Source organism: Musca vetustissima, unplaced genomic scaffold, assembly GCF_032173495.1.
Source record: "Musca vetustissima isolate MV318-11 ecotype Yass unplaced genomic scaffold, APGP_CSIRO_Mvet_v1 utg22976, whole genome shotgun sequence".
In the NCBI taxonomy this organism is placed as follows: Eukaryota; Metazoa; Arthropoda; class Insecta; order Diptera; family Muscidae; genus Musca; species Musca vetustissima.
Genome location: NW_026874373.1, coordinates 99,613 through 110,936, shown reverse-complemented (window position 1 = coordinate 110,936; position 11,324 = coordinate 99,613).

Here is an 11,324-nt window from a genome sequence, read left to right as displayed (position 1 = left end):
TTTTATTGTCTTGTTTCCTTTGGCATCCTTGAAGGCAGTAAATAGAAGAGTAATTCCAAAAAAAGGATTGCCTTTGTTCGCTTCGCTTATTTATGAGTCTCCTTGTGGCTGTTGTCATTAAATTGACAACATATTCTTCTGTTCGCTTTGTGGTCCCAAAGTTATCAACGCCATCACGCCGCTCACACCCAATCAACTCCTCCGAACTCATACGAAAATTTGCTGGGAGACATTTGACATGAGGTTCATCGACACTTATCTTCCTCCCTGCTTGACATTTATGAGGTTTTTTATGGGGAACCAGAAAAAAAACACGCACACAAAACTTTTCGAAGCTGAAAATCATATCATTTGTTTTTGTTTTCACACTTTTTTGTTGTTGTTGTTGTCCTGGCCTGTGGTTTTGGGCTGTGTCAGGATTTTTTTTATAAAAAAAATAACATCAAATGAGGTTCCCTGACATTGATACAGGAACAACATTTTAAGATTGTTGTTCGGAATTTTCTCTCCTGCCCTCTTAAAACCTGTAGGTATTCCAACGATTTTTTTTTTTTGTCTTCCTTCCTGTGTTTATTTTCCTCCCAGGAAGGCCAACGAAGGTAAACGTAATTTAATTTGTAAGAAAAACAATGACATAAAGTGGAAGGACACAGCAGGATTATTAGCAGTCATAAATGTTAACTAGCAGCTTAGCTAACTAAGCCTCCGCATGAATGGGATAATAATAAAATGCTAGGCCATTAAATATAAGGGCTCAGAAGTTTTGGATAGGATAATAGAAAACCTGTGGAGGGAACTAAAAATATATGCTCAGACACTTCCTATAATAACTACGACCTCTAGCAGACCTTCGCGATGTTCTGTATATGTAACCAAAGACATCAGTGCAAGACAATAGTAGATTGCATTGCAATCGAAGGTGTTTTACTGGTCTTGTAGGCCTTTTTTTAAGCCATTAAATACGAGGACTAAAAAGCCTTTCGTAGGATAACAGAAAACCTGTAGAGGGAAAAGAAAGTCTTAAAGACCTTCAAAATGCAGGATAAATAATATCAGGCCTCAGATATGGTCTATTCTCCCTCAGGCCTCAGATATTCTGCATTGCAATAAATAATATCAGACATATGGTCTCATATTGGTCTTACATGTTTTTCGGGAACCTAGAGGCTACACATTCTGCTCTCGTAAGCTCAGGTATAACCTCACTTCCGATGGACTGGATTGATAGAATGCTGGAAATCAGAATTATCAACTCATCCTTAGGAGAGAGTTCCGTGAGGAAATCTGTCAACAGAGGCACACCACATCTCTTCGTCTATGGCTTCTGGTGATAAATGAGATACTGCTGAAATTCGAGCATCTTAAAATAAAGGTTGTAGCCTATGCCGATGATGTAGTCTTGCTAGTCTGTGGAAGTTTCTGACTACCATTTCAGACTATGTCCAACTCGGCACACGCCAATGGTCTTGGTGTAAACCCCACTAAGACAATCCTTGACCACAAATTAACGTGGAATAGGAATGTTGAGGAATGCTCTAAGAAAGGACTAATAGCAACCGAATCCTGAAAGAACTCCATGGGTAAGAGCTGGGGACTAAGACCATAGATCATACATTGGATGTATGTGACGGTCATACTCCCCATTCTTATATATGGATGCCTTGTATGGTGGCAGGCGGTCAACAAAAAGATACTGCTGACTAAAATTAACTCAGTACAGTGATCGGCTTCGATCCTGATTACCGGAGCGCAAAGAAACACACCACAGGCAGCCTTGAATGCGATCTTGAACCTCCAATCACTGAACACTCTGATTAAAATCCAGGCTGCTAGATGTGTTCCTGTCAGGTCTGGAGGAAGGAACTGGTGCAGGCGTTTACTGTAGGGAATCAGAAATCTACAGCTCATATAACAATCATTGTAACGTTTTTAAAGCAGAAATCGTTGCAATCACGAAAGCGGCCGAGATAGTCAAAACACTTACTGCCGATAATACGGGACCGGTGACTATATATGTCGATAATCAGGCGGCCCTCAAGGCTTTAACGTAGTGCACTATAAAGTCGCTAACATATGGTCAAGAGAACCTGGTTGCAGAATCTCGAAAGCTATCTGGTCTGAATTCTCTCGCCGAAGAACTTCTTCGCAGTTGTCACATAATAAGAGGGAGATCAAAATTAATGTGAGGATCATAGCAGGTCACTGCAAGATTAGATCCCTCACTACGAAATGGAACTCCAGCGGAGAGGATTATCGCCGTCTATGTGAGGAAGAAGAGGAGCTAGAAACAATTGAACATATCCTCTATAGATGTTCATCGCTGAGTGGCAGAAGACACAAGATATGAAATTGATAATCAAGCTTTCTTCTCCACAATAGACCACAATCAGATCGTAGGCTTTGCCAAAAATCTGGCATGGCTAAAATAACCACCTTCTAAGTTCTCCAACTCCAACTATGTTTTCCTCTCTACATTCATACATGGCTTGGTGATACTAAGAAAGTCTTTGAGGGCATTCCTAAGAGCATTGGTACACCTAAAAAATTGATATACCAAAAAAAATGGAGAGATTCTGTAAGCATGGATAAAAATCAGAAGACCATCGAGTAATGGAGGCTTTCAGGTCTTCTAGATAGCCTTCGAAGACTTCTCAGTGGTCTTTTGGATAATAACATAAGGCCTTCGATTTCTCTTGAGCCTTCAGAAATAATCTATAAGCTATGAAAGCTAAGCTTGATATAAAAATCTATGCCCTCGAAAAAATCTGTAAAGTATCATTAAAACTCAGAAGGCAGGGCTTCCAGATAACCTGCGAGGACTTCTAGAATGGCTCAGTGGCCTTTTGAATAAGTAAATAAGGATTTCAATGTCTCTTTGGCACTCCGAATTATTATATGCACCGCAATTAAAGTTATGAAATGTCTTGGGTATAGTAACAGAAGTCTAAGAGGCACTAAGAAAATCGTAGGGGTCTTTCCTAAGAGAACTAAGGCCTCAAAAATCTTGATATAAGGCCTCAAAAAGATTCCGTATAGTATTTAAAGAAATTAGAAGACCGTCGTAGGGTATTGGGGAACTCCCAAATCTTCCAGAATCTTGCCTTGTTTATTTTCACTTTTCGAGGATGATTAGAATAAAAGTTTATCAGTCGTCTCGATGCTGTTGATTTTTTGATACCAATCTAGTTTAATGTCATTTTCTTGTCAGATTATGATTGCATCTAGATATGGGAGCTTGTCATTTTCTCTATAACCTTGGTTTCATGATCATCTTTTCTATAGAAGTGTCCAATAATTCCTCCATTATTACGTCAGCTATGGTCGGTGATGCTGGTGAACCCATTGGAAGTCCTTTGCGTTGTTCGTACACCATGTCTTGAAATATAAAATATCTGGAGTCTTTTATACAAAGAGTCAGTATTTCAATAAATAAATCTTTTCGTATTCTGGTATAGTTCTTCAGTATATTCCATTTTTCGGTGATCGCCTTAATTGCTAAGTTTATTGGAACGCTGGGAAATAACGACACAACGTCAAATGATATTAGAGTTTCGTCTTCTTCTATGTTCACATCAATGATTTTTGATTTAAAATCTACTACATCCTTGATATTGTATGTTGAGTCCTTCGTCAAATGTTTCAAAATATCTACAATGTACTTGGACAAAGTGCAATTAATACCGATTAAAAAAGAGACCAAAAATCGACTTTCGATTTACTTCATAAATACTTGGTTTATTATCACAAAGCACAAATTGCCCAAAAATTACAAACGGCAGAACTTTATTTTATCGATTGACAATGCATGCAATGCATATAAAAAAAATAAATTTTAGTCGATTTTGCATTAATCGGTAAAAGTCGAACATCAATTTAGAACAGGTTTGACAAAATCGAAAAGTCGACTTTTTAGTAAAAGACAAAAATCGAAAAGTCTAAAAATCGACTACGTATTCCTATCCTAGCCACCGCAGTCTCTGCAGCTCGATATGTGGTTCATTCAACACCGATATTCATCGTCGAAGCAGATCGGACCTTACTTCTTTCGGAGAAAATTTCTCTCAAACATTCCGAGAGCTGCCTCTCATCTACTTGCGCAAGTACCCATGTTTCAGATCCATAAACCAGCAGCACGGGTAGTATCAACGTCTTGTAGAGTGTGAGTTTAATGTGGTGAGAGGTGGCCTTGTTTTAAATTGCTTACTCAGACCATAGTAGCATCTGTTAGCCAACACTTCTCCTGCTCCCAATTTCAAAACTGATGTCTTTGGTTTTATTTTTTGGCGGTATTCAGGCATAAATATTTTTTAGAGCTACCTAACCTTAACACATCCTTTCGCGAATTAAATCTCCTTGGCTTAGACATTCTTAGTAGAATTTTCTTGTCAAACATCGACGTGGAACTGTGCTTTCCATTTGCTTGAAGGTTCGCAATCTTTCTTACATTCTTCGATGATTGTGAAACATTTTCAGTTCAGATTTCATAACCCTATCACAGTCTAACACGTGTTTTGAATTAAAATTCCCTTCCGAAATTATGCAAAATTATTATCAGATTTCCGATCTTAATTTGTGGGCGGTAGAGGAATAAGAAAATCCCTTTCTTTAATTTTTCTTTTCCAGAAATCCCCCTTTAATTTTAAAACACCAATTAATTTTATCTTCCCTTTGCAAACAATTATTTCAAATCTTAATTTATTGTTTGATTTTCGATACTAATTTGCGGCGACCCTTTTTATTTAATCCCATCCGAAACACCTTATCAGGCAAACTTCTTCTATTTTCCAACAACAACAAAAATATGCAAATAGGGGTAAAAATTCTAATTAGACATACCTTGTGTGTCACGTACGAAAAATTCAAATATATATTTGTGTTGGTGTGTGTCAGCACTTTTATATCCTTGCGCTAGAGCATATGTCAATAAATATCCTTTCTTTGTTGTGCTGCTGCTACTGCCATCAGAATCATCATGAAAGAGTTAAGATTCAAGTGATGTTTTTTTTTTATTTTTTGTGGGGGATTTCCTAGAAATTCAATCTTGTAATTTTTAGCATCCCGGGGTTTCAAAATACACTTTCACTTTCTCACACACCAAAAACAAAAATGGGATAACATACACACTCACACACATTTAGAGGTTATGAATCATTGCACTTGTTTTCAAATGGCAGACAAGCTGATTTTTTTTCTTTGACAATTTTTCAAATAGGCAGGAGAATTTATTTTTATTTTTTTATATTTCAATTTTTTTATTATTTTTTTATTTGACCAATTTTTAATTTTTTTTTATTATTTTTTTATTTGACCAATTTTTAATTTTTTATTTCACCAATTCCCTCGGTTTTTAATTTTTATTATTATTGTATTTTTTGGCATTTGAAACTCCCCTCCTTGTTTTTTATTTAAATATTTCATTCACGTATTTCGTGACAAGGCCAACGAAAACAGACTCCCCCGGTTAACACTTTTTTACTACGACGCGTCGCGTTTTCCCCGAAAAAAAAAACTACGTTAAAACACCGCGTATAACTTTGCATAAAGTCTCGGTCTGTCTGACAGATAAACAACAATTCCTTATTCCTTCTTTATTTTCTTAGAATTCTATTCATTTCATGTGAAGTTAAAGCGCTTTCACAATTAAACAACCACCGCACGCGACAACATCCAATTGTAAACTAAAAGCACGCGCGCGTCTCTGCTACTGTCTAACTAACGTATGTCTCTACGTTCATTGTACGTACGACGGCGGCACGTACATGCATGCATGTCACAAAAAGGATAACGGCACAACAGCAACATAATGAAAACAAACGCCAAACAAAAACACAGACAAAAATTTGCAAACGAAACATTGTACGATGAAACAGTTTGGGAGTCGTGTTCGTAGCCGACGTTATGTCGTTGTTGTGTGTGCGTGTGTGTGTACGGCGAAGAACATCTGATGATGACGGCGACGCGGACTGCAGCCACTGCATGCACACTGAGTTAACGGCAGTAGATGAAGACGCCGCAAAAAATGCCGGTAATAATCAAAACAAACCAAGAAACGGAGAGTTGCCGTATTGTGGGGAATAAATGCAATCACAGGGCAAACAATAATATTTGTAATTGAACTGTTTTTTATTGAAAGGCCACACAAAAATCTATTTTAATGAAAGAATATAAATTGTTTAGGAGAGAATTGAGAAGGGAAAACAAGGTGGCGAGTTCATATGACAAATTTATGTGCAAATACAACTCTGATTTATGAAAAATTATAAACTTTTGTCAATTATCTTTAAAGGGGCAATGTGCAGCCTAAAGGGGGAAAAACATACGAGAATTCAGGCATGGCCACAAAAAATCTTTTTTAATGAAAGAACATAAATTGTTTAAAATGGTTGAAAGGAAGGAAAACAAGGTGGCGAGTACACATGACAAATTTATCTGCAAATACAACTCTGGTTTATGAAGAATTTTAAACTTTTTTCAATTGTCTTTAAAGGGTCAGTGTACAGCCTAAAGGGGAAAACACATACGAGGATTCAGGCAGGGCATATTAAGTTCGCTTTTTATAAAATGTTAATTTATAATGTAATATCTTCTGAGACATGAGTCAACTCAAAAAGCAAATCCTGAAGTTCTCATATGCGTTTTTCCCTTAAATCATATCCTCATCTAATTTTAAATTCTCAAAGTCTTAGAGTCACGGAAAAAGTCAGCTTGGCTATCTCTTTCCAAATTTTGGGGAAAATATATTGAATTTTCGATCTAATTCGCCGTCTTCATAGTTCTTAATATCTAATTTTATTGATACGACCTTCCACCAGAAAAAAATCTGTTCCTTCGATTAGAGTAAAACAAATTTAAGACACTTTTGAAAATATATTCCATAAAAATTCCGACTATTCTTAATCCAAACCTTTAGGATTACTCCTGGACGTAGTATTTTATTGTTTAAACGACATATACATTAGAACTTTTTATCGGGTTAAACTACTTTATGAGGATTTATTTGACATATTTGCAAAGGAATTGAAAATTGAAACCCACTGGGTTAACGAAATCCGGTTAAATGTAGACATACTATTAGATTTCGATAAGAAAGCCTTTTTTTCAGCACTCTAAGGAAATCATTCTTGAAGACTATGGGGAGCCTATTCGGATTTTTCCCCCCGAGATTTTTCAACCATTTTCATCATAATTAAAAACGAGAGAGAAGCCTGTTCCGAGGCTTTTGAAAAAGGAGAGGGCCCATGACCAACTACGAATCGTAGAGGATGCCTTGAAAGGCTTCAGAATTGTCATCATGGGGTAAATTAACAATTTATGAGACAGGATCGAAAACTATAAGCATTTCTCGTTCGATATTGGGAGCCACTTATTTCGTGGTAAGATTTTTTTCTAGCCTGAAACAATTCGATTTTATCTGACAAAGCTATCAACTAGAACAATTTCTTGTTCGATATTGAGCGACAGTAAAAACTCATCCTAACGAGACCCGGTCAGTTTCTTACTGGATAGTGGGAAGGCGGATGATCTGATTAACTATTTACAGTATGTAAAAACTGAGGATAAGAGGATAGTCTGATACTGCGATCTTGAGCAAACATCTCCTACATATGTGGGTGTATTGGCACCTGTAGTCGAGCGTACCGCTAAAAGCATAAAGCTAATGAGCAAAAATGCAACCTCTACCCAACCTTCTGAGACAGGATTGGACTCAAATTCATGAAGACATGACAAATTCAATCTTCTAGAATCTCGAAGGAGGGTAGAGGAAATCTCTATCCAACCTTCTGAGACATGAGTGGACTCAAATTCATGAAGACATGACAAATTCAACCGTCCTAGAATCCCGAAAGAACGTAGAATCTGATAATATGGTTGAGAAAATGAGCAAGGACCTCGCCAAGCTCTTTACAAGACAGAGGCAGTTCCCTGGTGCTCATATACGAAAAATAGCCGGAATAAATCGAAGAAACAAAATTAAACAACAAGTCAATGTTCAGAAGGATAATCCTGTCGATACCTCCACTTCCTTGGAAGTGGCGAAGAGGATTAGGTCTCCGGAAGAGCAGACGGACGCCAAACCCCCAAAAAAGAAATAGAACTTCCCGTCAGCTGATAGCAAGAGAAGGCAAAGCTTAACCAAAATCAAAGGAGACTAGACTGATGAATTCGGTCCATAATAAGATCATAGAGCTCCGGCTGCAAGGAGGGAACCCCAATGACCTATAATGCTAGAGTTTGAGTCATCAAAGTGCATAGAAGCCTTGAGAATACTAATGGCGAATGAGATAGCCAAACATAAGCTGGCGAAGAAAAGGGACCTTCCTCAATTACAAAAAGCGACGATCTTCGTCAGAGGCTGGGACATGGAGATCACGACATAACGCATGCTCCAAGTCTTTGGTCTGCAAACCGGAACACTGCTGGTTAGGTAATGAGAAGTCTTCAACAGGGAGGTGAAAAAATTGCGTCTTGGAAAATTATAAAAGATGGGTATGTTTTATAATTTTCCAAGACGCAAGGAGGTGAAGAATGCGGTCAAAAAAAAAGATCTTGGAGAGCCTACAGTAAGAGGTTCGAACCCTTGATCTACGCATCTGCAGTTTCATGGGGGACTATCTTATGGTAGAGGTTGAGTCATCAAAGATCATAGAAGGTCTGAAAAAAATCTAGTAGCAAATATTGTCCCTGGTGAGGAAAAGGGACCTTCCTCAATTACAAAAAGCAACCGTCTTCGTCAGAGGGTGTGACATGGAGTTCACGACAGAACGCATGCTCGAAGTATTTGTTCTGTAAACCGGAGCTTTGCTGGTTACGAAATAGGAAGGAGATAACAATGCGTTTGGGAAACTAAAAACGGTTTCCCCTATAGAGATGATTAATTCGATCACACTATAAGATCATGGAGAACCTGATACAAGGGGAAATCCGAATCATCTCAAAAGTTACGGTTTCAAAGGAAGTATTTGATACTAATATTTAAGTCATCAAAGAGCATATAAATCCTAAGAAAACTAATGGCGGATATTATCGCAATAATAGTTCAATTAAAAAAGGCAAGCGTCTTCGCCAGAGGTTGGGGAACAAGCACACGACAGAACGCATGCTGGTTAAGGAATGAGATGTCTTTTACAGGGAGGAGAAAACAAAGGAAACTTTAATTGTGGTGGGCCTAGTCAGAAATTAATTGGCAAGTCAAGGCTAAGGACAGGGCGCACTATTTGTCCAACGCAGTCTTCTTGAAGAGTGGGAAGCCAAGGATTGGAGAAGAGGATGCCAAAATGAGTAGCGAAAAAATATATTTTAAAATTCCCAAAATCTCCTTTTATTTCCTTCAAATGAAATATGGCAACACCACATGTGAACATGCCGTCAAGTGGTGAGCGACATTGTTATTAACTCTCTCGGAAATACTTAAATTATAGCAAAACAAAAAACAAGAAGAAGAAGAAGCAGCCAAGTCCAACATGTGTTGAAGTAGCGCACATAAACAAAAAGCCGGAGAGAGAGTGAGAGTGAAAGGACCAACAAATTAAATACTTCAATGGCAATTTAGCAAAAATTGGGCATTTTTTTGTAAATAAAACAATTTAAAATATTTATAATTACTTCTTCAAAATTTTTTAACAAAAATCTGTCATTATTTTGCGATAAAATAACAAAAGAAATTTCTATCGCATTTCCTCACACTCCTGGCAACTCTTATTGGAGTACGGCAGACAAATGAGATACTCAGAGTCTCTCTCTCACTGTTCAAAAACAAAATTCTGTTTGACATTTAGAACAGGCTCGGGCAGAGAGACGTTCGTGTGTGCCTCTTTACACACAAATTACTCTCAAAGAAAGCAGGCGTGCAGAGGTTTGCTTGATGCTGATTTAGGTGGTTGTTTTTTGTTTTTGCTTTTTCTTCCTGTCTGTTCATGTGCTGCACACGGTGGGGTGCTTTGCAATGTTGTCATGATTATTGGTGGTATGGGTGATTTATGCCTTGCCTACTACCTTCTCATATAATAAACGTTTGGTTGGTGGCAGTAGTTAACTGGTATTGCAATAGAGTTACATGTGCCCTGGTGCATGAATGAATGAAAGGTGGTGGGTTTTTGTCGTTGCTGTTTACCTTTGTTGTTTTTTGCATATTTCTTTTTTCTCCGTTTTAATTATTGAATGGTAATCGACATTGATTGTTTATAATGGGGTTCTGTTCTGTGTGAACGTGCGCCTGTATGTCTGTATGATTCATTGGTCATTTTATATCCCATTTTCGTGGAACATATACAATTACAGATAATTGCCTAGAATGACAATTTGGAATCATGATGTATCAAAGGGAATGCCTTTATTTGGAGGAATGTTTGAAAAAATGATGGTGGTCTTTAATTTTGTTCAGTGTAGAATATTGGCGTAGTGTTGCCAACCACCTTGTGTGGCCAAACATTCTACAGCAGGGACAGGCAGTGAGGAAACAATTTGGTTCTCACACATTTGTCGATATGACACACAATGGGCTCTCAGTTGCTTCAATTGACTGTGTGTAAGAGTATGGTGGTATTTACACTCGCGAGAGAGCAAACGTGCGGGGGTTTGCCTGAAACGACTTTACACAGCGGAAGATTAACCCAAATGTGCCGCGTGTACTAAATGTAGTACGACTGTTATGTCTATCAAAAACTGTTTGTTAATATTTCTAATGAGCTTGTTAAGGATCTACAGACCAGATCCGCTTTGTTGGCCGTTATATTCTGCAGGGCTTTGATTTTTATAACATTATTTTCACAAGGCGTGGATTTTTAAAAAATATTTTAACAAGGCGTGGATTTAAAAAAATATTTTAACAAGACGTGGATTTTAAAAAAATTCACAAGCGTAGCTTTTAAAAAAAAAATAATTTTTCAAGGGCCGGATTTTTTAAAAAATATTTTTTTAAGTCCTGGATTTATAAAAAAATATTTCTTCAAGGCCTGGTTTTAAAAAAAAAAATATATATATATATATATTTTCTCAAGGCCTGGATTAAAAAATAAAAATTCTCAAGGCTTGAATTTAAAATTTGATTTAAAATAAATTTAAAAAAAATCAAGGCGTAAGATTTAAAAAAAATATTTTTTCTTAAGGCTGGGATTAAAAATAATATTGTCTAAAGGCGTGGATTTAAAACAAAATGTTTCTAGATGCGAGGTTTTAAAAACTATTTCTCAATGCGTGGGTTAAAAAAATTAAGGCTTAGATTTTTAAAAAATATTTCTCATGCAAGGATTAAAAAAAATATTTTTTCAAGGTGCAGAATTTTTTTAAAAAAATATCTTTTCTGAAGGTTTGGATTTTTGGAAAAA